Consider the following 20828-nt stretch of genomic DNA (forward strand, 5'->3'; position numbering starts at 1 on the left):
GTGCAGCACCCTGCATTTATCTACCTTAAACCCCATCCTATTCTCATCTGCCCAGTTTTGTAGTCTGTCTAAATCTAGTTGTGGCTTCTCTCTCCCTTTGAGTGTACCCATCTCACCCCACATCTTAGTGTCATCAGCAAACTCAGACTATGTGCTTTCAACCCCCTCGTCCAAGTCGCTGATGAAGATATTAAACTGTTCGGCCCCGAAGACCGAGAATCTCACCATCCACCACTACGCTCTGGGTATGCCCCATCAGCCAATTCTTTACCCATCCAACTGTGTAGGCATCAATGACACAGTCACTTAATTTAATAATGAGAATGGGGTGAGAGTCCCCAGATCTTTTCCCTATGATATTCACAACTGATAAGGTTTCAGTCTATAGTTGAAATTGTTTTATTAATCTATCTGTGCATGGTCTTGCTCTTTATATTACTGAATTTCATTCCCTTTCTATTATATTGAACTTTAAGGTTATCCGATCCTTCTTGTGTTGTATTCCATATTGGTGATGTGTCCTAATTTTGTGTCATAAAAATTCATTAGCACAGTCCTACACTGGCAAGTAGCAAGCCAGATGCCCCTTGCACTGGCAAGTAGCAAGCCAATCTTTAAGGGTTCTTGTGCTCCCAAAGCCATGTTGAGTTTAAGGCATGATGGGAACCAGCCATAAAGTTATTACACATGTCCTGTTTGTTTTATTTTGTCTGTGTTTTCTTTCACTTTTAATTGTATAGATGTGTGGCTGGGTTACAACTTAAGACTTGATTAACTTGTTATTTAGGTGCCAGGGCCAAAGGCACCTAATTCTAACCAATCATACAGTTAGATTCCTAAAATCAACTCTTTTTCTCTCTCCATTTTATTCCTGGAGAGAATATATGGCTTCCCAGTCAGTTGATTTTCAGTGGATTGCCTAAGAATCTGTTTCAGACTGAGACTTCCATGAAGTGCAGGGCACTTGGGCACTGCAAGGACTAAGTCACTTTAGGATTCGATATGGAACTCCACTTCAGCAATCTTCAAAAAAATATTTTCTACTAGTGTCATGTGGAAATCAGTGTTACTATACTAGTAAACAGCTTTAGTGAAAACCTGAAGTAGTAACAGATTGCATAACATTCAAGGAAAGTAGAAGAAATAGAGATTAAGGCAGCAGGAGGCCTTGTACATTTGTAAATATTAAATATCCACCTGTTTTTACGAAAGAAATCAAATCTTTTCCTCAACCATAAGCTGGAAATGTGATGGCAGCCAGCCCATTCTCATTTGTATATGAGACGTTTAGCCTTAAAAATGTTGACACCCCTAAAGCATAGAAGACTTTTTGAAAAATGCAGATTTGTTTTTAAACTTTTCACAAAGAGGAATTTTAACTGACTGGCTTCTAACTCAGGCTTTCAAATTTCACACTTGAAGCTGATTTCAAGCCCAATGAGGTTTTTCCATTGACTTCAATGGACTTTTCACCTGGCTCTCCATGTCTTCTTAAAATAGAAAGAAAGAGAACCCTTATATAGCAAGGAAATAGATGCTACATATTCAGGACTAACTGTTTTTGTATTTGCTTTGCACAGAGGAGAGTTTTTCTTTAAATGAGACCTTTCTTTTTTGTAGACCAACTTATCTTTCTGATAGATCCCGCAGAGAACAAATCACAGCATAATTTGTTCCCATAGCAATAACTGTGCTCTCACAAATTAAATACTATGTGCCAAATTCACCACTATTTTAAGGGAGTTTAGCCTGCTTATGCTGACGATATATTTTGTTCTGTGACTTCTCCACAGGATCAGATGACGGGAGGGAGTCAGCTAAACTCAGAAGTAATTTCAAACCTATTTTTGCTTTAAATGTGAATTCATAGTACTGTTGTTTTATCACCAAAGCAGTAGCATAACTAGTGGTGGGTGAGAAGGGTGCTCACCCCAGGAGCCAAGTTAGGAGGTGTACCAAAAATGTCTGCGTCCCAGCAACACTGCTATGCTGAGAACTCCAAGACAGTTCCTGGATGCTGCTGCTTTAAGATCAGGGTGGGCAGATCACATGTGGCAGCAGCAGAACAGCTAAGACTGTGTAGGAGTCCCAACACGGGTAAGCTGCTGCTCCCTCCCCCTGCTCTTGCAACCCAGGGCACTGCCTTCAGCCCTTCATAAAGAAGTTGAAAGAACTGACACAGCTGAGTGCCATTTATACCCCTGACTTTAATTGTCACTCAAACTGCAAAGGTTCTCACACTTGTATGTACCCATTCCTCCAATGTGCCATCAATTCTGCCTTCATCTCAGTTTAGCCAATCAGTCTGCTCTTCATTCAGACTGTTGCTTCTGTCTCACCATGGACAGATAAGGTGCACTGGATGAGGAAGGGAAGGGAAGGGAAAGGTGTAGAGGGTAGTATCATTGCTCACAGGAGGGGAGTTGGCAAGGCCATCCTGAGTACTTGGATTCTTCCTGAGTTCCCTCTTGTCTCCCCCTGTAAGAATTGTTCCTAAGGAGCAGGGGTGAAGATGGGGAGATTGCTGTCTGCTTCCAGAAGCAATCCTGATTGTCTTGTGTTCTCCAGGAGATGGGGCTGTCACATAGGCAGTCAATAAAAAAGGATTTCCCACCCCCCAGGAAATTACACCAGAGGTTGTGGCTTCTTAAGTTATTCTGGAATTGGCTCCAGTTCTATTCAAACTTGACTGAATCATGCAGAAAATCATGAGTTGGCAACCCTGTAATTAGCAAACACTACAGAAAGACAGGTGAAATACGTAAGTATGTAAGTAAAACTGGGATCTGTGTCCCAGTGCAAAAATGCCTTTTAAAACTACTGTTACAGTGCAGTTTTATATAAGATTCTCCAACAAAGTTATGTCACCTAAACATTGTTAAGCTTTAAGTAATCTGTTTCTCAATGTCATTCTTTTTGTTTTCTTTTTTGCCTCCAATGAAAATGGAACACTATGCAGGAGCTTCAACATTACAGAAATTTCTTTAGGGCTTACCATGTCATAGGAACAAACAACTTTGTAGCACTAGCAATTTTCAATAATTATAGTGTCGAACTCAAGATGCTATTGTTAAAGGTCTATCAGCATTTCTATAACACCATAAACTGCTCCCCACTCTTCTCCCCACCTAGGCTTGATAAATTCATTATAATCAAAAAGCAAAACAAAAATGCCATCAGGGCTGGCATTTTCCAGTACAAACTCCTAGCCTGAAATGGGGTATTTTTTGTAAAACTTCAGAAAATTGTTTTTGTTCACATGGAGAACAGGAACATATTTGTATTTTTATATTAATAGTTATATGTTCTATCAATGTGATATTAATTTGCCTCAGTGCATGCAACTGGATCAAAGAAGATCACTACAGAAACAGTTTAGGTAAGGAACATCTCAACAAGCACCCAAACCTGAGGATAAGACTATTATGCAAAGGTTGAGAAAAGGGAAATCAAATTTAAACTATTCTGAGGAGAAGGGGGATAAAAATGATCAAAAGATATCTATAGGCTAATGAAAAGTCAGAGTTCTGCAGTAAGACAACTATAACATGGTTCTAAAATGTGGGTCACCAAACTAAGTTAGGTCTACCCAAGAGTTTGAAGAGAGTCCATATAAGTAAAAAGTTATGTGTATTGGTGTCTCTGTTATTTTATATCTATTTCTCCAAGTATGGTGTAACTTTTGATACCCTGTTTCATTTTGTTGCTTCTCTGTTTCTTCATAATATAGCCTGTTATAGTCTGGCTTTTGAAGGAAAATCCTAAATTATCAAGCCAGTGGGTCTGCTGGATATCACAGTTGCTATCTGAGGATGTAATGTAAAAGCCAAGTTGGAGAGTGGTTGGGTCATGGAGTCAGATCTCAACACAAAATGGGGTTATGGACCTGCCATTTTTACAAATGCCCTTCTTATATTCTTATTGAACAGAATGGTGGGGGATGTTTCCTCTGGCATCTTTAAACAAATAATGGTGGATACCAGGACATTGAATAGGGGATAGATCACTCTAGGGTTATCCAGTTCAATGCTTTTTCTCTATAGCAGTCATTTCTGTCACTGTTGGAGACAGAAGACTGGGCTAGATGGACCATTGATCTGATCCAATATGACAGTTCTTATATTCTCAAAGTATTTGGCAAACAGAAACTTTCTTCCTTTGCTCAGCCCACAGTGTTACCTAGTTCATTGCCTTACCAGAGAAGGCAGAAAAAATAAAAATGAAATGAAACACACACTTGGAAGAAACTTCAAAAGGGAAGGCATTCTGCCTTTTTCCACATCTGATTACCAAGAAAAGGAAGGTCATACACAGTAATTAACTGTTAACATTACTAAACACAAAGCCAACTGTGCATGTTGTACTGCTGTATAACCCTGCTTATAACAAACTCCTCTTTTATAACAAACCCAGCAGCAGGAAACTTTTGTTTTTCATTATGATCCAGTAAATCGACTAATCCTTATTACAGTGAATTCCTCCTATTTATTATAGTAAACTCTTCTCTGGATTCCATGAACGTCAAAACAAGGTTTTCCCTGCATTTCTGTGGATACTGTGCCTGGTTTCATCATATTGTCCAACATTTTACAGGGTGCATCTCAGTTGCATTTGAAAATGGAACTTTGACTCCTAGACTTACTCCATTCCCTTGAAGTCATAGAACATGACTTTATTTTGAGCAGTCTTTTGTAGGTGGCACAGTGGACAGTTAAGATGGAAAAGTAAGTAGGGTTAGGAGGAAAAAAATAAACCAGAGGGCAGCTTGTTCAGTGAGGTGGATGTTGTCCTAGGAAGGAGGGGCCCAGGTTTTAGCCTGGGCCTTTCTGATGGAGAGCAGATATTTCCCCTTTACTCTTTGTCCAGGGATAGGAAATGCAGGGTGCAGCAGGCCAGTTTCAGGAGAATACCTAGTCCATAATCTGGAACGCTTCTTTGAGAAGTAGAAGATTCAGGTTAATATCACCTTTTGGTCCTTCATTTCCTTTCCTCCCTTTTTGTGTCCTTGTGACAAGGTACTTGACAGAATTTGCAGATTCATTGGACAGGGCCACATCATAAATGCTTCTGCTATGGCCTCAAACTTGCAACCTCTAGGGCTGTTAACTATGCGTCTTGGTGCCCACATCACCCTATCCTCTGTTATTCTAGTCACTGGGGAAGTGTGTTATCTGAGGGAACTCATTTGTTATCTGACAACCAGCTGGGAGTACAGGGGCTTCAACCCTGGGTTGGTTATTGTAGAGTCACTAAGACAGCTCATGTTGGTTTCTTATTGTAAGGTCCCAATAGAGGACAAATTTGCTACTGTACAGTTACTCAGGATGTGGGAGCTGCACACACTGGCTTGTTATTATAGGATCACTCAGGCTTATGGTTTGTTATTGTAGGGTCACTTAGGGGCACTGTTAGTTATTGTAGGGGCACTTGGGATGCATACATTGGCTTTTAATTTTGCTGCCCCTTTTGCTCTTTGTAGGGACACACTGTGGGGAGAGGGAGGGGTTGCACATACTGGTTTGTTGTTGTCCGGTCCCTCAAGTCACTGGGACTGGCATTTTGCTTTTATTAGTGGATTGCTCTGGCACTCTATGCTTGGCCTCTCACCACCAGGTTGCACTAGTAGGTGGTGTACACCAGCTGGGCTTCACAGTTGGGTGGCAGGCAGGTAAGCATACTTGTCACCCTCTCTGTGAAGTAGGACACATATGTGGACCCACTGTCAGATACAAAGGCAGCCAGCATGTGCTCCTCAAAGATGACCAGGTTGCTGTCATGCTCTGTGCCTGACATACTCCATGAGAACCATGGCATTGCCCAGCTCAGCTCAGCCCAATGCCATACTGGTTAGTGTCTTCCTGGGAGATCTTCTCAAAGTCCAGGTGGCACTTCTTAGTATCCTCCACCAGGGCTGTGTGCAGCTTTGGGTGGTGATTTGATTTGGAGGAGATTTGGCCCTTTTCTGTGGCTGAATCTCTGAATCTGAATCGAATGGGGGACCAATTAAAGGGCCAAATCAATTTGAAGCTCTCTGAATCTTCAGAAAAGATTTGGAGGGCTTTGATGATTCAGACAGTCCCCAGTGGCTGCATCAGGGAGCTGCAGCCAGACTAGGAGTTGGTAAGTAGGGGCAGGGGATGAGGGACAGAAGGAAGGAGAAGACCATGGGGGGACCCCTGCCAGACCCCATCCCCTGCCTGCTCCCCCAGCCCCCCTGATCCCCCCATCCCCCATCTGCCCCAGCCCCTGGTGCTTTAAAAACCCTCCCGGACTTACTGGGTGCTGCCAGGTGTGTGTGTGGGGGGAATCCCTGCTGCCTCCCACTGCCTCATGATTCATGGGGGACTGTGACATGAGCCCCCTGACCCCCCCCTCACTTCCCATCCCCCCCATCACTGCCCTGTCCACCCTGGCTCTGGCCCTTTAAGAATAAAAATGAGGAAAACCCTGGGACTCACGGCTTCTGCAGTGGTCCTGAGGCTTCAGGGGGCTCATGGAAGAGCCCCCCATGCAGCACTGGGCTCACCCCTCACCATCAGGAATGGTGAGTTCAAGGTTTTTCTCATGTTTTTTTTTTCTTAAAGGGCTGGAACTGGGCTGGGCAGGGCAGCCATATGGGGGGCTGTGCAGGGGGCTTGTGCAGAATCCTCTATGCAGCATGGAACAGTGAGGGGCAACAGGGATTGCCCCCCACCTGGCAGCACCCACTGAGTTGGGGCTTTTTTTCCCCAAGTGCCAGGAGCTGGGGAGGGCATGGCAGCCATTGCTGGGCTGGGAGAGGGCCAGGGAATGGGACCGGCTGATTAAGAGATTCAGCTGAATTGATTCAGGTCAGTGATTTGAATCACTGAATTGAATCACTGTCCCCCGAACTGGCCAAATCCGAATCAACTACTAGCTGCTTCACACAGGCCTATCCTCCAGCAACTTGATGCCCATGGCACCCACCCATGCTTCAGCTTCATGACACCTAGGAAGGAGAGGTGGTGGACAGATCACTCCACATTGGCCTGGCACTCCAGATACCAGCAGGGGATGGTACAGAGGGTAGCGGAGGGCCAGTCTAGCATATGTCTTTACATTGGCACAGTAGATGCTGGTGGGTCTGGCTCTTTTGCTTGGGCACTCATATGGCAGCTTGTGACGCTGCAGCACAGCCCTAGCTGCTTGCACACTAGAGCCATCAGCACCATGCAGTCAAACCAGTAGAAGAGGCAGCACCACACACTGAGCATGTTACTTGTCCCACTCATGGTCCATGCTATCATTGTGGATGAAGGTCTGTACCAGCTGGGAGGCAAAGTGGTTGGCGTCCAATCCCACCAGATGGATTTTTAGCCTGTAATCCCTGGCTGTCTCCCAGATTAAATTTTTGCTGACTCCTCCAGTCCCAATCACCAGCATATGCTTGCCCCACCATTAGGCAGCACTATATACACCACAGCATTGTCTCTACCAGAGGCTGGGACAAGTCACCTCTTGGCACCCCCACTGTCTGGCCCATGGACTTGAAGAGAGTGCAGGTCTCCAGGCACATCTGGCAGTTTATCTCCAGGGCCACCAACTGCAGTACCTAAGGTCAGCAGAAAATCCACACCGATCACATCAGTCTGGGCCTTGTGCCCCCCCCCCCCCCAAATTTGTTCCGCTGACAACTCTGCCTCTGTTTCCATGTAAGCCCCCAAGGCAGCCTTGACTTTCTGCTTGATCTGGGCATAGATGACTGCCATTTGGGCCTCTTCTGTTATGCCCCCCTCCTGTAGGGTGCTCTTCAGTCTCTGGGGCACTGTCGCTTGGTACTGCAGGGGCTTATCAGCCCATCCCATGCTGCACACCACCTTAGTCAGGAGAGGCAGTGCAAATCCAGATTGCCAGGTTGGGCCTTGGAGATATGCTGCCTGGGAGGGGCAAAGAATAGAAAGAGAAGGGGGCAGAAAGGTGGTAAGAGGACAGATAGAGGGAAATTAAGAACAGATAATAGAAGAGAGCAAGAGGGAGATGGGATAAGAGAGGGAAAGGGAAGAAGGGAAGGGACAGAAGGTACAGAAGAGAAATGAGTGAAAAGAAGAGGAATGGAGGAGTGGGTGGAGGTGGGGTATGGAAGGAGATGGAGAGAATCAATGAGAGGGAGAGAGAAAAAATGGTGTCAGGTTTCATGCAAACTAACCACATGGAGCAACCTCCTCTGCCTTGAAGAAACCTTGATGAAAGGACAGGCTAGAACCCAGGGGTCTCCTTTTTCCTCAGCAACTGTCCAAACACTAGGTTTTTGGGCAAGCATAAGAGAGAGTATTCTTTCTCCATTTTATCCATCAGAGGTATGTTTACAGGAAAACTCTTATTTCACCACAGATGAAAATAAAATTCAAACAGGAAGTGCTACATGCACTTAAATGTGTGGAGCTGTAAAGGATATATGTCAGCCTAGACCCATATGCAATTATTCATGGAATTAAGCATGTTTGGGTACATCTACACAAGAAACATTAATGAGCATTAGCTTAATTTAATGCACATTATGGATGCATATCTACACGTGCACACTCTTAATGTACATTAAAATGGGGAAATTAGGCTAATCACACCTCAATTTGATAGCTGTTAGACACGATTATTTAAAGCACATTAACATGTGTAGACATGACCAGGAACTAACTTAAATGCTAGGTCTGCCCACTAGGGGCACATGGCAGAGCTGCAGGGACTTGGCACTAACTGTAGTGCCAAGTCCCTGCGCATGTAGACACCTGCCAAAAAATGCTTAATGCGCATTAGTTTAATATGCATTAAATTTAGATGCACTTAAATGCATGTGTAGATGTGCCCATTGTGTTCTAACTTTACATCCTATTTTAATCTGCGCGTGAAATTACACATTTGTGTTAGCAAGTGCTAATTCTAAGGAATGGTTGTCTGTGTTTAGGTTAAACATTGCTAATGATCAATTAAATATTTATGATTAATACCCCCTCTAATGAGTAATATTCAGACATACCACTAAAGGGCTGGAGTGCTAGGGGCTGCAAGTTTGCTCCATGCTTGGCCTTTTTGTTGGCTCTCTAGCTAAAGCATAGGCCAGGGATGAGTTGGGGGAAGGACCCCTCCCCTCCATGCTACTTGGATCACTCTCTCTGGGCCACAAATCACCCCACTGTCTCCATTCAGCCCCCATTCAGCCTCTTTTCCATAATCATCAGGGCCATACTACCTCTGTTTCCAGGCTGTGCTGGCCCTGCATATCTGTACACAGCTCCTACTGGGACCTGCAGTTGCTTGGAAGCACCCTGCCCCACCCCCATCACTTTCCTTCTGGCCATCATTTCAGTTGCATAGTCTGGATCTGAGCATACTGGGGTGGCATGGTTTTCAGGGACCCCAGGAGCATGCATGGAGGGAGAACCCCCCCCCCCACACACACTGGCACCTCATTCACTCTCAGTCTAATCAGGCCTACAGGACAGTGATCTGGTGGTGAAAGGACTGATGAGGGGCATAAGGGGTCAACTGGGATAGTAGAGGAGTGACCTGGCAGTAAGGAAGGAAAACAGGAAAGAAACATTGTGGGGCAGCAGCTTGGCAGCTCCCACTGATTCACTCCCTACCTTTCCCTCTACTCTGTCACTCTTCCCCCCTCCAATCCTGCCCCCCTCACTCCTTCCCCATGACCCCCTCCCCTTGGATCCCTATCACCCTTCACCCCTTTTCCCTCCCTCCCCACTCACCTCATCCTCTCATCCAGCTATTCCCAGCTTTTAGTCTACAGCTACAGAATCCTGAATCATGTCTACTTGGAAGCAGTGTCTCCTGGGATGCTGGAGGACTGACAATTGGTGCTTTTATCTCAGGTGAATACCCAGAAGTTAACTTAACTCAGGCTGGGTGCCCCAGCTCAAAAATAATCCTGCCCCAAACTGGCATAAATTTAAGATGCATATAGGGCACTTAGAATTAGTTAATGAGACTTAATGTTTTAAGTGCTCTTAACATGATCTAATTGTAATGTGTAATCTCACCCTGAATTAACTTTCATATGCAGATGACGCCTAATTGAGTATCAGCTTTTCAAAATCATTTAGCATCCAACAGCTTTTACCTAAGGCCTTTTGGCCAGTTTGTAGGAAGATACCCATTCCCACTCTACTCAAAGATTTTTTGAAAACTTGGCCCTAAAGTAGGTATTGTACCTTAAAAAAAAATTGCATTAATTTTATGTGAGAATTTAAGCAAATATCAGATTCATGTCACAAGACTGGAGCAAAAAGGTTTCAAAGAAAAGATATGAAAGAGAATAGAGAAGGTGAAGGGGGAAGGGGTGCTTCATAAAGAAAAAGAATATAAATGACTTTCCAGTGTAGCCCATATTCACACTAGTGAATCTCTATACACTTTAGTAGTCCCATTCTCAATAATGTTAGTTGTGTTTGTACACTCAGACTGATACTATAAAGCTGACACATAATCAAAATCAGATTATTTAAATTCCTTCTTATGTGAATAATCATCATTTATATGATCAGTCCCATTAAAGTCAGAGGCTCCTCATAAGAAAGAAGGTTTCCTGCAAGGAAATCACCTTCTGTATCTTTCTTTCTTTGTTTCTTTTTTTCTTTTTTAATTTGTTATGGTCTCCAGACAGAGGAGACAGAAGAGGTATGCTATTGCAAGGCCAATTCTCCCTTTGGGAACAGATAGTTTTACAATGATTACATGGATGACATGATTAGTGCTTTAATAGATCCTAAAAGAGAACTCAACAACTGGAACTTTTTCTACTGACTGATGCAAAGCCGGTTAGTTTAACTAACATGTCAAATCAATGCAAAATTGCCTTGCGTTCCTTTGGGAAGGCTTTATTGTGGGCATATACAGCTGTCCAAGAAAAAAAAGGTCAAGTTCCTTTAACATAATCTTCTCAACATGGTCAATAGAAAGTTTTGCACAATTCTTAACAATGGAAGGGGCCTTATATAAAAAAGATATTCCAAGGCCAGAAGGTCATAGTTTGTTACCTTCAAATCTCATTTTGAACTTTATAGTGCTGCCTAGCTTGACTCCCTGCATAAGATATTACATTTCCTGTCCATTAGGCCAGAACTCCTGAAGGCTGCTACTTTCAATGAGTTACATTTGTTTAAGCTAAGACTCAGAACTTTTTTTAATGAGATCCTGGATTGCAGTTTTAATTGAAACATGTTTTTGCCAGTGTCAGAGCACTTATTCCCACCCAAAATTCAAGAAATATTTATCCCTCAGTTCAGCTTCAAAGTCCAGTCCTTAGAAGCAGGAGTGTAGCAGGGTAGCTCTCTGTGTTGGGCAGTTGAGGTACATGGGGCAGCATTAAGCTTCCATGGTGCTCATCATGGCAGATTAACAATCACTGGTGGTTATTCTTATACCTCCTCAACAAAGGCAGCACCCAGGACTGCTGTCCTAATCACTCCCCCCACCCTCCTTTCCCCCACCTCGACAGTTACAGTATAGTTTAGAAACACTGACAATTTCAGGGAAATATAGGCCTGCCTCCTGTATGGAAATCCGCTAGCTATCCATTAGTTCCCCAATTTCTACATTAAGACTTTCCAGTCTCAGCTGGTGCTATTGATATTGTTGTTACAGAAATATTTTCTATGACTTAGAATCTGTGAGAAGGTGTGTAGGACATATGTATTTATTGTCTACCTCATTTGGATGTCTATATTTAAAGGCAGAACCTGCTTCCTGCAACAATCAAACTGCTGTGAAAATCCAATTTTAACAGCAATGTGGGTCTTAGCATGAAGCAGAAGAAAATGTATTTATATTATTTGACAATTTTATTTCATTAATAATAAGGTCCATCGATCCAGCCAACCCAGGAGAAAAAAAGCATTACCCAGAATAGAGATGAAAATTTACATCCAAGGATTTGGCAGAATTTACTGTGTTGTTCAATAAGAGAAAATGTTTAACTTTTCCTTCAAAATGTACACAACAGAATTTTCCTTTGCAAAAAAGTAGATTTCAATTCACTTGATTGTGGAAGGTATTCTAACTGGGGGAAAAAACCTGGAAAGGGACACAATGATAACTAACAGAGGCCCAGTGCTGCCCCTAGTCTGCAAGTACTCATTGTAGCATATTTGTGGACCTCATTACTTGAAGGAAATCCTCAGATAAACATAGACAAACTTTTCAATTTATAACATTTTACCATATTAAGGCTAAACAGTGGAGTCAGAATGTAAATAAGCCTTATATATGAAAATGCTTATATATATATATGGAAATATAAGGGTAGTTTAAAATGTTTCCTTTGAAGGAAACAGATAGGTCTTGGCCTCCTGTTCTCCAAACTAAAATTACTTGTCCTTATTAGTGCCATTAACAGTACTAACCAATGGCCCTGCCCTCTTTCCAAACCAGCCACAGAGTTTGCTAGTTGTGCAGAGTTCACACACCATTAACCAACAATGACATTTAATGTCTTGGATTTTTTCCCCACCCCAGCAATTGTACACCACATGTTAAAACTATTGCTTAGGAATGTCTTGCCATGTTACAACTCTGTACCAATGTGATTGCCATGCACAGGGTCTTACCTCTCTTCCTTATCACAGCATGGCACTGGAACTTTTTAACCCCCTATAACCTGGGCTAACACAGGCTGCATGACTAACTGCATGTTTTAGATTGTCAACATAAACTATGTACGATGCCGCTGCCAAGCATGGGGTTCTATATTCTCTTCCAACTGTATGAAGTAATATAAATAACTGTGATTTTTAACATTTATTTATTAAGCTGCATGTTCTTTAAGGGAGGTATCAATTTGTAGCCCAAGAGCCAAGCCGTTCCAGCAGACATTTTCCACCTGTGACAAAACACATTCTGAAGCTCCCAGCCGGGATTTCCATTTCTGCAGTACACCCACACAGACAAGTGACTCTGAAGCACGTTTGCGACTTTCATTAGGATAGCACCTCAAAGACCACTAACAGGCAAGAGACGTATATTGCATCAGCTTTTCAGGGAGATCTCCAAAGGGACAATATATACTGTAGTTAGGCTCCCCTAATCAGGTGTGCTGAGACATGTTTGCCTTGATGTCTTTCACTGTTACTCCTCATCTACCTTATGTATCTTCTGGCATATGGCAGGGCAGAGAGGCACCACAGACTAATTTAGAGGCATACACTTTTGTAAGCAACAGCTTGCTTATTCAAATGCTATGACTGAACAAGAAGGGAGCCGGGGGTCTAAACAGAAAACAGTAATTTATTATTTTTTATTTGTTATTTAGAACTCCTTCTCCCTGCAAAGAGAAGGACTCATAGCAAGGATTCATAACATCTGAAAAAGTAAACTGTTGTTTAAGAAAGCTTATGCCTCTGAATTATTTTGTAAGGTACCACTCTACCCTGTCATCTGCCTAAAGAAATGTAAAGTAGATAAGGTTTAACAATGAAAGACATCAAGACAAACAATAATTTGAATGTGGGCCATTTGGTATAATGTATCATCACTTTTCATTCCTGCCCAGTTTCATAGTATCTAATGAAGTAGTTTTTCTACAAAAGTATAAGGCTCTCTGAAACAGTCTATGAAGTTATCATCCTAGACTGTCTTTTCCTATTCCTGCCCAGCATACCTATTTAAGAACCCTATGTTGCAATGGAATTCCTTGGCATAATTATAATTGTATTGTCGACTGGCATTTGAAGTCACGCTTGTGTTAATTTTTACTTTTTCCATTGTTTGAAGTTAAAGGCTGGGATTAGTATTGTTATTGCCATAAAATCATGCACGTCTCTAAAACACCTTCTTTTACATGTCTTAGTTTGCCAACTGGAAAACTTGAATACCAGTGTAGTATAATTCAACAGTACTTGTAAGACTGTTAGAGTACTATTGTGAGAACACACTTCCTATTCATTCCAATTTACTTCCAATTTTAAAGGTGCTAGAGACGATAACATTTCCCTTGCTTTTGTTTTGCTCATTTGGGTTTTATACACACTAACTTTAAAACTTACCATATCTTTAACATTTGGATCACAAATGTAATTTTTTTTCTGCTCTAGAAATATGGTGTTTGTGGTTATTACAGTTTTGTGTTTATTAATAAAAAATAAAGTGAGGAAAAGTTCTGAGGAATCAAGCCAGAATAGCTGGAATGCCAGTCCTTAATTCCAAGAGAAAGCCTGATCTTTTGACCAAAGCCCAAAAGCAACATAGAGTCTAACTCTAAGGTGATCTTGAAAAGTATACTAGATCTTTCTGGGGCTTTGTTTTTCCATTAGTAAGATTGGCTTAATAATATTTCTTTTATTCATAGGGCTTTTAGGAAGCTTATTTCACTAATGTTTTAAAGCCATTTTTTAAAGTTTAGATGCAACAGAAATGCAATGTATTAACAATGAATACATTAGGTCTTGAGGAGATGAGTGCATGTCAAGCAAAGAAGAACAATAATCGCTATATGAATATTAGTCAAATTTCATATTTTGTCAGCTTATGCAAAAGCAGGTGGCAGATTTAAAACGTATTATTAAAATTGCACATATCTAGTATAATGAAGAATGTAGTGAGACGCCTGATATCCTTTTGAACTCATTTAATATTATTTCTCTCTGGAAGTAGTTATCTGCACATGCAGATTTGTATAAATATACATAATAGACTAATACTTTAAAATACATGTAGAATATACTTGCTGACCTTAAAATAAAACAGTTTTACAAGAAGCTCATTTTGAATTTCCTATGTATACTGATCTGTAATTTTATTTACTGTTTCAAATGAGCCTGTTACTCTGTATGATGTATAGTATGAACACTCACAGGAAAGCCTTTATCACTGGGATGGTGACATGCAATAGTTTGAAAGGCTGGTAGACAATTAGTTCATTATTTGTGTGGATAATAACTAAAATTACTGATGGAGGGGTGGAATCTTACTAGTTTAAGGTCATGCTGTTGTTAATATTATGAGGAGAAAAAAGACTTTATTTGCAATAACATTTCCACTGTATTTTTCCCAGCATGTATCTGTTGGTTCAAGAGGATATGTTATGCATAATAAAGATACACTGGTATAATACTTGCTCATTATGAGCAGTACCGTACTATAAGTCAGGGCTGTCCAAATGGCCACCCATGGGACACATCCAGCTTATGTGGTGTTAATGTGGAACACCTTGGCTCCTGCCTGGCTGCCACTCCCCCATTACTCCTGATAATGCAGTGGCCAGGGTCTCTAGGGTAGGGCAGCATGGTGGGAAAAGGCCTGGTGAACCTACTGCTCATGTGATAGCAGGGGAAATGGAGGCTCACACCATCTCTGCACTAGTACTGTACACTGGTAGGGGGGGCTTGCACTATTCAAGATGTGGTGGGGTGTTCTGATGTCCAGCTGACAGCAGATTGGGAGTGGCTCATGCAGTATGCATGGTGTAGTGGCATCTGGACATATGGTGGGGTCCCAGGGAGCACTGAGGCATGTGGCCTCCATGGATGCTATCCTCATGGTATGTGGACCAGGGCTTGTAGCCAGTCCAGCATATGGGCCCCAGCTGCTACAAAGTTGGGCAGCCCTGCTGTAAGAGGTCCTAATGACCTCAGTGAAGGTATCTATAGTATACTATTCAACATAAGTGAAACTAGCAAAATTGAACTCTTGATGATTATTCTCTTTTACAGATCAGCAGTGATAGAGCTTTTTAATGAATGCAGCCATGGTTTCTAATGTCTCACTCTATTAATCAGTACGAAGAAAATTCTTAATATTAAAATATAAAAATTATGTCACCCTACAAAAGCAAATGCACCAACTGAACTAGTAATTCAGTCATGAGTTTTCTAAGGGGTGTTCCCATAATGACAGTACACTATGCATATTTTATGCAAAAAGTATCTTGAGAAATAAACACAGCAATTAAATAGTATTTTTGTAGTTTTTCTCTATGATTTTTACCTGGACTGTTGCTTCCACAGTCCCATGAAACAGCTTCAATCATCAGCAATTCTCTCAACCTTTCCAATCTAATGAATACAAGTTAAAATTTGTAATTACTAATGTATGAATGCAATTAGACGAGTAACGTTAATAAAATATGAGATTCATTTTTTATGAAAATAGTCCAGAAGTGATAATTAGGTGGAGTATCAAAAATGCTGTAATAATTTTTTCTCATTGCAATTATTTAGCCATTCTAAAGCATACATACTGTTTAAAACTGGTTCATCTTCTTATGAACCATTTTAGAATATTAACTAAGATTGAATTGAAAAGATTGATTTTAAACGTAGGAACTGGAAAAACCAAGGGTATTGAAATGGTTATTCATGTAATGCAATGGGATAGGGCCTGGCAGCTGCAAGTTTACTATGAGGATAGAAATATTTCATTCTTGTGTGTACACACACACACACACACACACACACACCCCCTCTACAGCCACAGGCACTGGCTCACCTATGGAAGCTACGCTGATAAATTTTCCCACCAGAAAAGCCCAAAAATTATCTGTCAGTTGAGCCAATTATAATGGAGAACTATTTCTTCCTATCTTGATGCAGCAACTATGTAACCAATGGAAGGATTTTTATTCACTACAATGGAAGCGGGATCAAACCCAAACACAACACTCATTCCCAATTTATTTTAAAATATTTATTTCAAAATAATTATTTCACCTAAGATGGTTTACTATTTTATAACACTTCCCTATAGAAGAAATGGGAAAAAAAGATTTGTTACTCTATAGACATTAGGGGGCTGGAAGGTACCTCAGAAGATCATCAAGTCCAGCCCCCTGCCCCAGGGGCAGGAAGTCAGCTGGGGTCACAGGATCCCAGCAAGATAAACATCCAATTGACTCGTAAAGGAGTCCAGAGTAGGTGCTTGAACCACCTCTGGTGGCAGTCTGTTCCAGGCCTTTGGGGGCTCGGACTGTAAAGTTCTTTTTTATGTCCAGCCTGAAATGGTATTGGAGATGTTTGTGACCGTTTGACCTTATCATCCTATGGGGCACTCTGGTGAACAGATGTTCCCCCCAGATCCTGATGTACACCTCTTACATACTTACAGGCAGCCACCAGATCACCCCTGAGCCTGCTCTTTTCCAGGCTGAAGAGTCCCATAGCTCTCAGCCTCTCATCATAAGGCCTGTTTTCCTGCCCTCTAATCATGCACGTGACTCTTCTTTGGACTCTCTCAAGCTTCTTCACATCTTTTTTGAATTGTGGAGTCCCCTAGGTCCTATGGGGGTCCCAGTGGGGGGGGGGAGGGGTGACCCGGTCCCTGCTTAGAAAAATGGAGGCAAAGAAATTATTAAATAAGTTAGCTTTGCTGTCTGGTGCAATGACCAGATTACCTAGCATGTCCTGCAGAGGCCCCATGTTACCCGGTACCTTCTTTTTACCCCCTATATATTTAAAAAAGGACGTCTTGTTGTCCTTGATCCGGGTACCTAGTCCCAGTTCCATCTCTGCCTTGGCCTTCCTGATTGCCCCCTTACAGCCCCGAGCAACAGTCCTCCCTGGTGATGGCCCGACCCTTCCACTGGGTGTATGCCTCCTTTTTAGTTAGGAGACATTCCCATATGCTTTTGGTGAGCCATGGGGGCTTTTGAGCCCTCTTGCCCCCTTTGATTTGCATTGGGATTACCACCCCTTGAGCTTGGAGGATCGTATTCTTAAGGAATGACCAGTCTTCTTGGACATCCAACTCCTTTCCCCTCAGGGACCTCAGTGCCTCCTTACTTCATTGAAATCTTCCCTCCTGAAGTCCAGGGATGCTGCCTTGCTGCAAGCCTTTGCCACCGTGAGCTGGATGGTGAATTCCAGCAGGCAATGATTGCTGTCACCCAGGTGGTCAAGCATCCACAGTCCTCTCACTAGGTTATCACCTGTGGCCAGACCAGGTCCAACAAGGCGTCTCCCCTGGTGGGGCTGTGCACCTCCTGGGTTAGATGGAGGTCCTGTATCTCAGCTAGGAACCTGCATGAGTGGTCAGACCTGACTGACTGCTCTTCTCAGCAGACGCCTGGGAATAGGTTCTGAGAGGCATCCTCATGCCAGTTGCTGGGTGTAGAAGCAGCCATTCCTGCTAGGACAGGGTTAATTTCAAGCTATAACTGAGCAAAAGAGAACAAAAAACCATTTATACTAACTAAAAAGATAAGTGGGAATACGGGCGTAAAACTCTAGATGGAAGGGGGAAAGGGGTGGAGGAGAAAAATGGCAGGGCTGGGGAGGAAACAGTGAAAAAAAAAAGAAAACAAAGGGGTGGGGGAAGAAGGGGTAATTAAGAGCATGCCTCAGAAGGCAAGCTAATGGAAAAGATAACTCCCCACAGCAAGCAAACAGAAAAGAAAGAAAGAAAGGAAAACAGACAGTAAGAAAGAAGGCTGTAAAGAAGCAACTCACAGACAAAGAGACCAGAAGTACAGGGGTGATGGGACAAAGAGCAGAGAAAAGGGAAAAAAAATGCTACAAAAATGCAAGGAAAGAATCAGAATGCGAGATAAACAGAAGCTAGAGACCTTTATGCAGGTGGGAGTCAGAAAAGAAAAGATAGGAAGCCGGGGAGCCTTACCCTCAGGATCGCCCCACGCAGCTCCAAGCAAGTCTGGTCCAAAGCGGAAGGAAGGAAGGAGGTTCTCGGTACTTCCCAAGTGCTTGCTTCTTCACTTTGAGTCAACAGATGTCGCTTTCTCACGACCCGAGCGTTTTCTGCCCTGACCTCCGTGCATGGTTATGTCTCTCTCTACTGGCATGGCTATCTCACTTCATCTGTCCTGGAAGAGTTTATATATGACTCAGCCCCACCAACATGGTCAACTGATTGGCTTTCCTGGGTGCAGGTGTGCTCACTCTCTGGTTCTTTCCCCCATCAGGTCCTGCAGCCAGTTGACTTCAGGCTGAGCTCTGCAAGTGTAAGTCCTTGACCCAGGGCCTGATCTCATCTTTTCTCTGGGTCCCTGCTCTCCCTCTCTGCTGCCAGCTGCTTGTCCCTCTCATGTGTAGCTGCCTTCCTTCTTAACCAGAGTCTTCTCCGCCCCCTCCATGCTGTTTTGGTCCCTATTCACAGCAGGTAAGTGTCCCCTTTTTTCTGGAATACAGAGAAGTTGGGCTTAAAAGGACCCCACTGCCTTTTCTTCCCTGGCCCTCACTTCTCTGTAACAGGGCTTGGATTGCTTGTTACATCTTCAAGTGTGAGAGTTTTCCTAATATCCAACCTAAACTTCCCTTGCTGCAACTTGAGGAAATTGATCCTTGTTCTGTCATCTGCCACCACTGAGAACAATCCAGCTCCATCCTCTTTGGAACCACACTTCAGGTAGTTGAAGGCTGCTATTAAGTCCTCCCTCAGTCTTGTCTTCTGCAGACTAAATAAACCCAGTTCCTTTAGCCTCTTCTCAGAAGTCACGTGCCTCAGTCTGCACACCATTTTTGTTGCCCTCTATTGGACTCTCCTGTTTGTCCACATCCTTTCTATAGTGGGGAGCACAAAACTGGGCACAGTACTCCAGATATGGCCTCACCAGTGCTGAATAGAAGGGAAGAAGGGAAGAAGCACTTCCCTCAATCCTATTGTGGTACAGGGAATTGTTCCATACTAAGTACAGGTCTTTACACCTGTCCTTATCAAACCCCATAAGATTTCTTTTGATTCAATCCTCCAATTTGTCTCTGTCTCTCTGAATACTAGTCCTGTCCTCCAATGTCTGTACTACTCTTCCAATCTTGGTGTTATCTACAAACTTGCTAAGGGTATATTCCTTCCATCTTCCAAACTTGACCCAGGGTGAACCCAGGGATATCAGCTGCCAGCTAGATTGAAGGCACTGATCACTATTAAGCCTGATGACCAGTTTTGACCTTATGGTCAGTTCATCTAAACAACCCGTATTTCCTTAGCTTGCTTTGCAAGACTGTCGTGGGAGATTATACCAAAAGCCTTGCTAAAAGTGAAGTTATATCACATCCACTCTTCTTCCCGCATCCCCAGAGCCAGTCATCTCCTCATAGAAGGCATTCAGGTTGGTCAGGCATAACTTGCCCTTGGTGAATCCATGATGACTGTTGCTAATCACCTTCTCCTACAATTGCTTAGAAACAGATTTCTTGAGAACCTGCTCCATGATTTTTCCAGGGACTGAAATAATGCTGACTAGTCTATAGTTCCCCAAATCCTTCTTCTTCCCTTTCTTAAAAATGTTTGTTATATTTGCCTTTCCCATTCATCAAGAACCCTTCCTAATCACCAAGAGTTTTCAATTATAATGACCAGTGACTCTGTAAGCACATCAGCCAACTCCCTCAGCATGCTTTGGTACATTGCTTCCATCTCCATGGAGTGGACTTATACATGTCCAACTTTTCTAAATAGTCTTTTACCTGTTCTTTCACCACTTTTAGTTTCTCATCTCCTCCCCAACCTGTGCTGGCAGGTGCACTAGTTTGGGAGCTGACCTGGGCTGTGAAGGCTGAGGTGAAAAAAGCATTGAGTACTTCAGACTTTGCTACATCATCTCTCATTAGGTTGCCTTCCCCTTTAATAAGGGACCCACGCTTTCCCTGATCTTCCTTTAATTGCTGACATACTTGTAAAAAGCCTTTTGTCATCCTTCATATTACTTGCTAGCTGCAACTCCAACTGTGTTTTGGTTTTCCTGATTTCATCCCTGAATGCCTGACCATACTCTTATACTTCTCCCTAATCATTTGCCCAAGTCTCTACCTCTTGTAAGCTTTTTTTTTGTGTTTTAGTTTACTGAAGAGTTCCCTGCTAAGCCAAGCTGATCTTGCTAATCTTCCTGTGCATTAGCAAGGTTGGTTCCTGAG

The 20828-nt window shown here is 42.7% G+C and overlaps 1 pseudogene; it reads right to left on the minus strand.

The window, feature by feature from the left end:
• Positions 1 to 1390: 1390 nt before the first annotated feature.
• The window catches only part of LOC109315997, a 41263-nt pseudogene continuing 21825 nt past the window's right edge, over positions 1391 to 20828 (minus strand).

Source organism: Crocodylus porosus, unplaced genomic scaffold, assembly GCF_001723895.1.
Source record: "Crocodylus porosus isolate Cpor-Errol unplaced genomic scaffold, CroPor_comp1, whole genome shotgun sequence".
Lineage (NCBI taxonomy): Eukaryota > Metazoa > Chordata > Crocodylia > Crocodylidae > Crocodylus > Crocodylus porosus.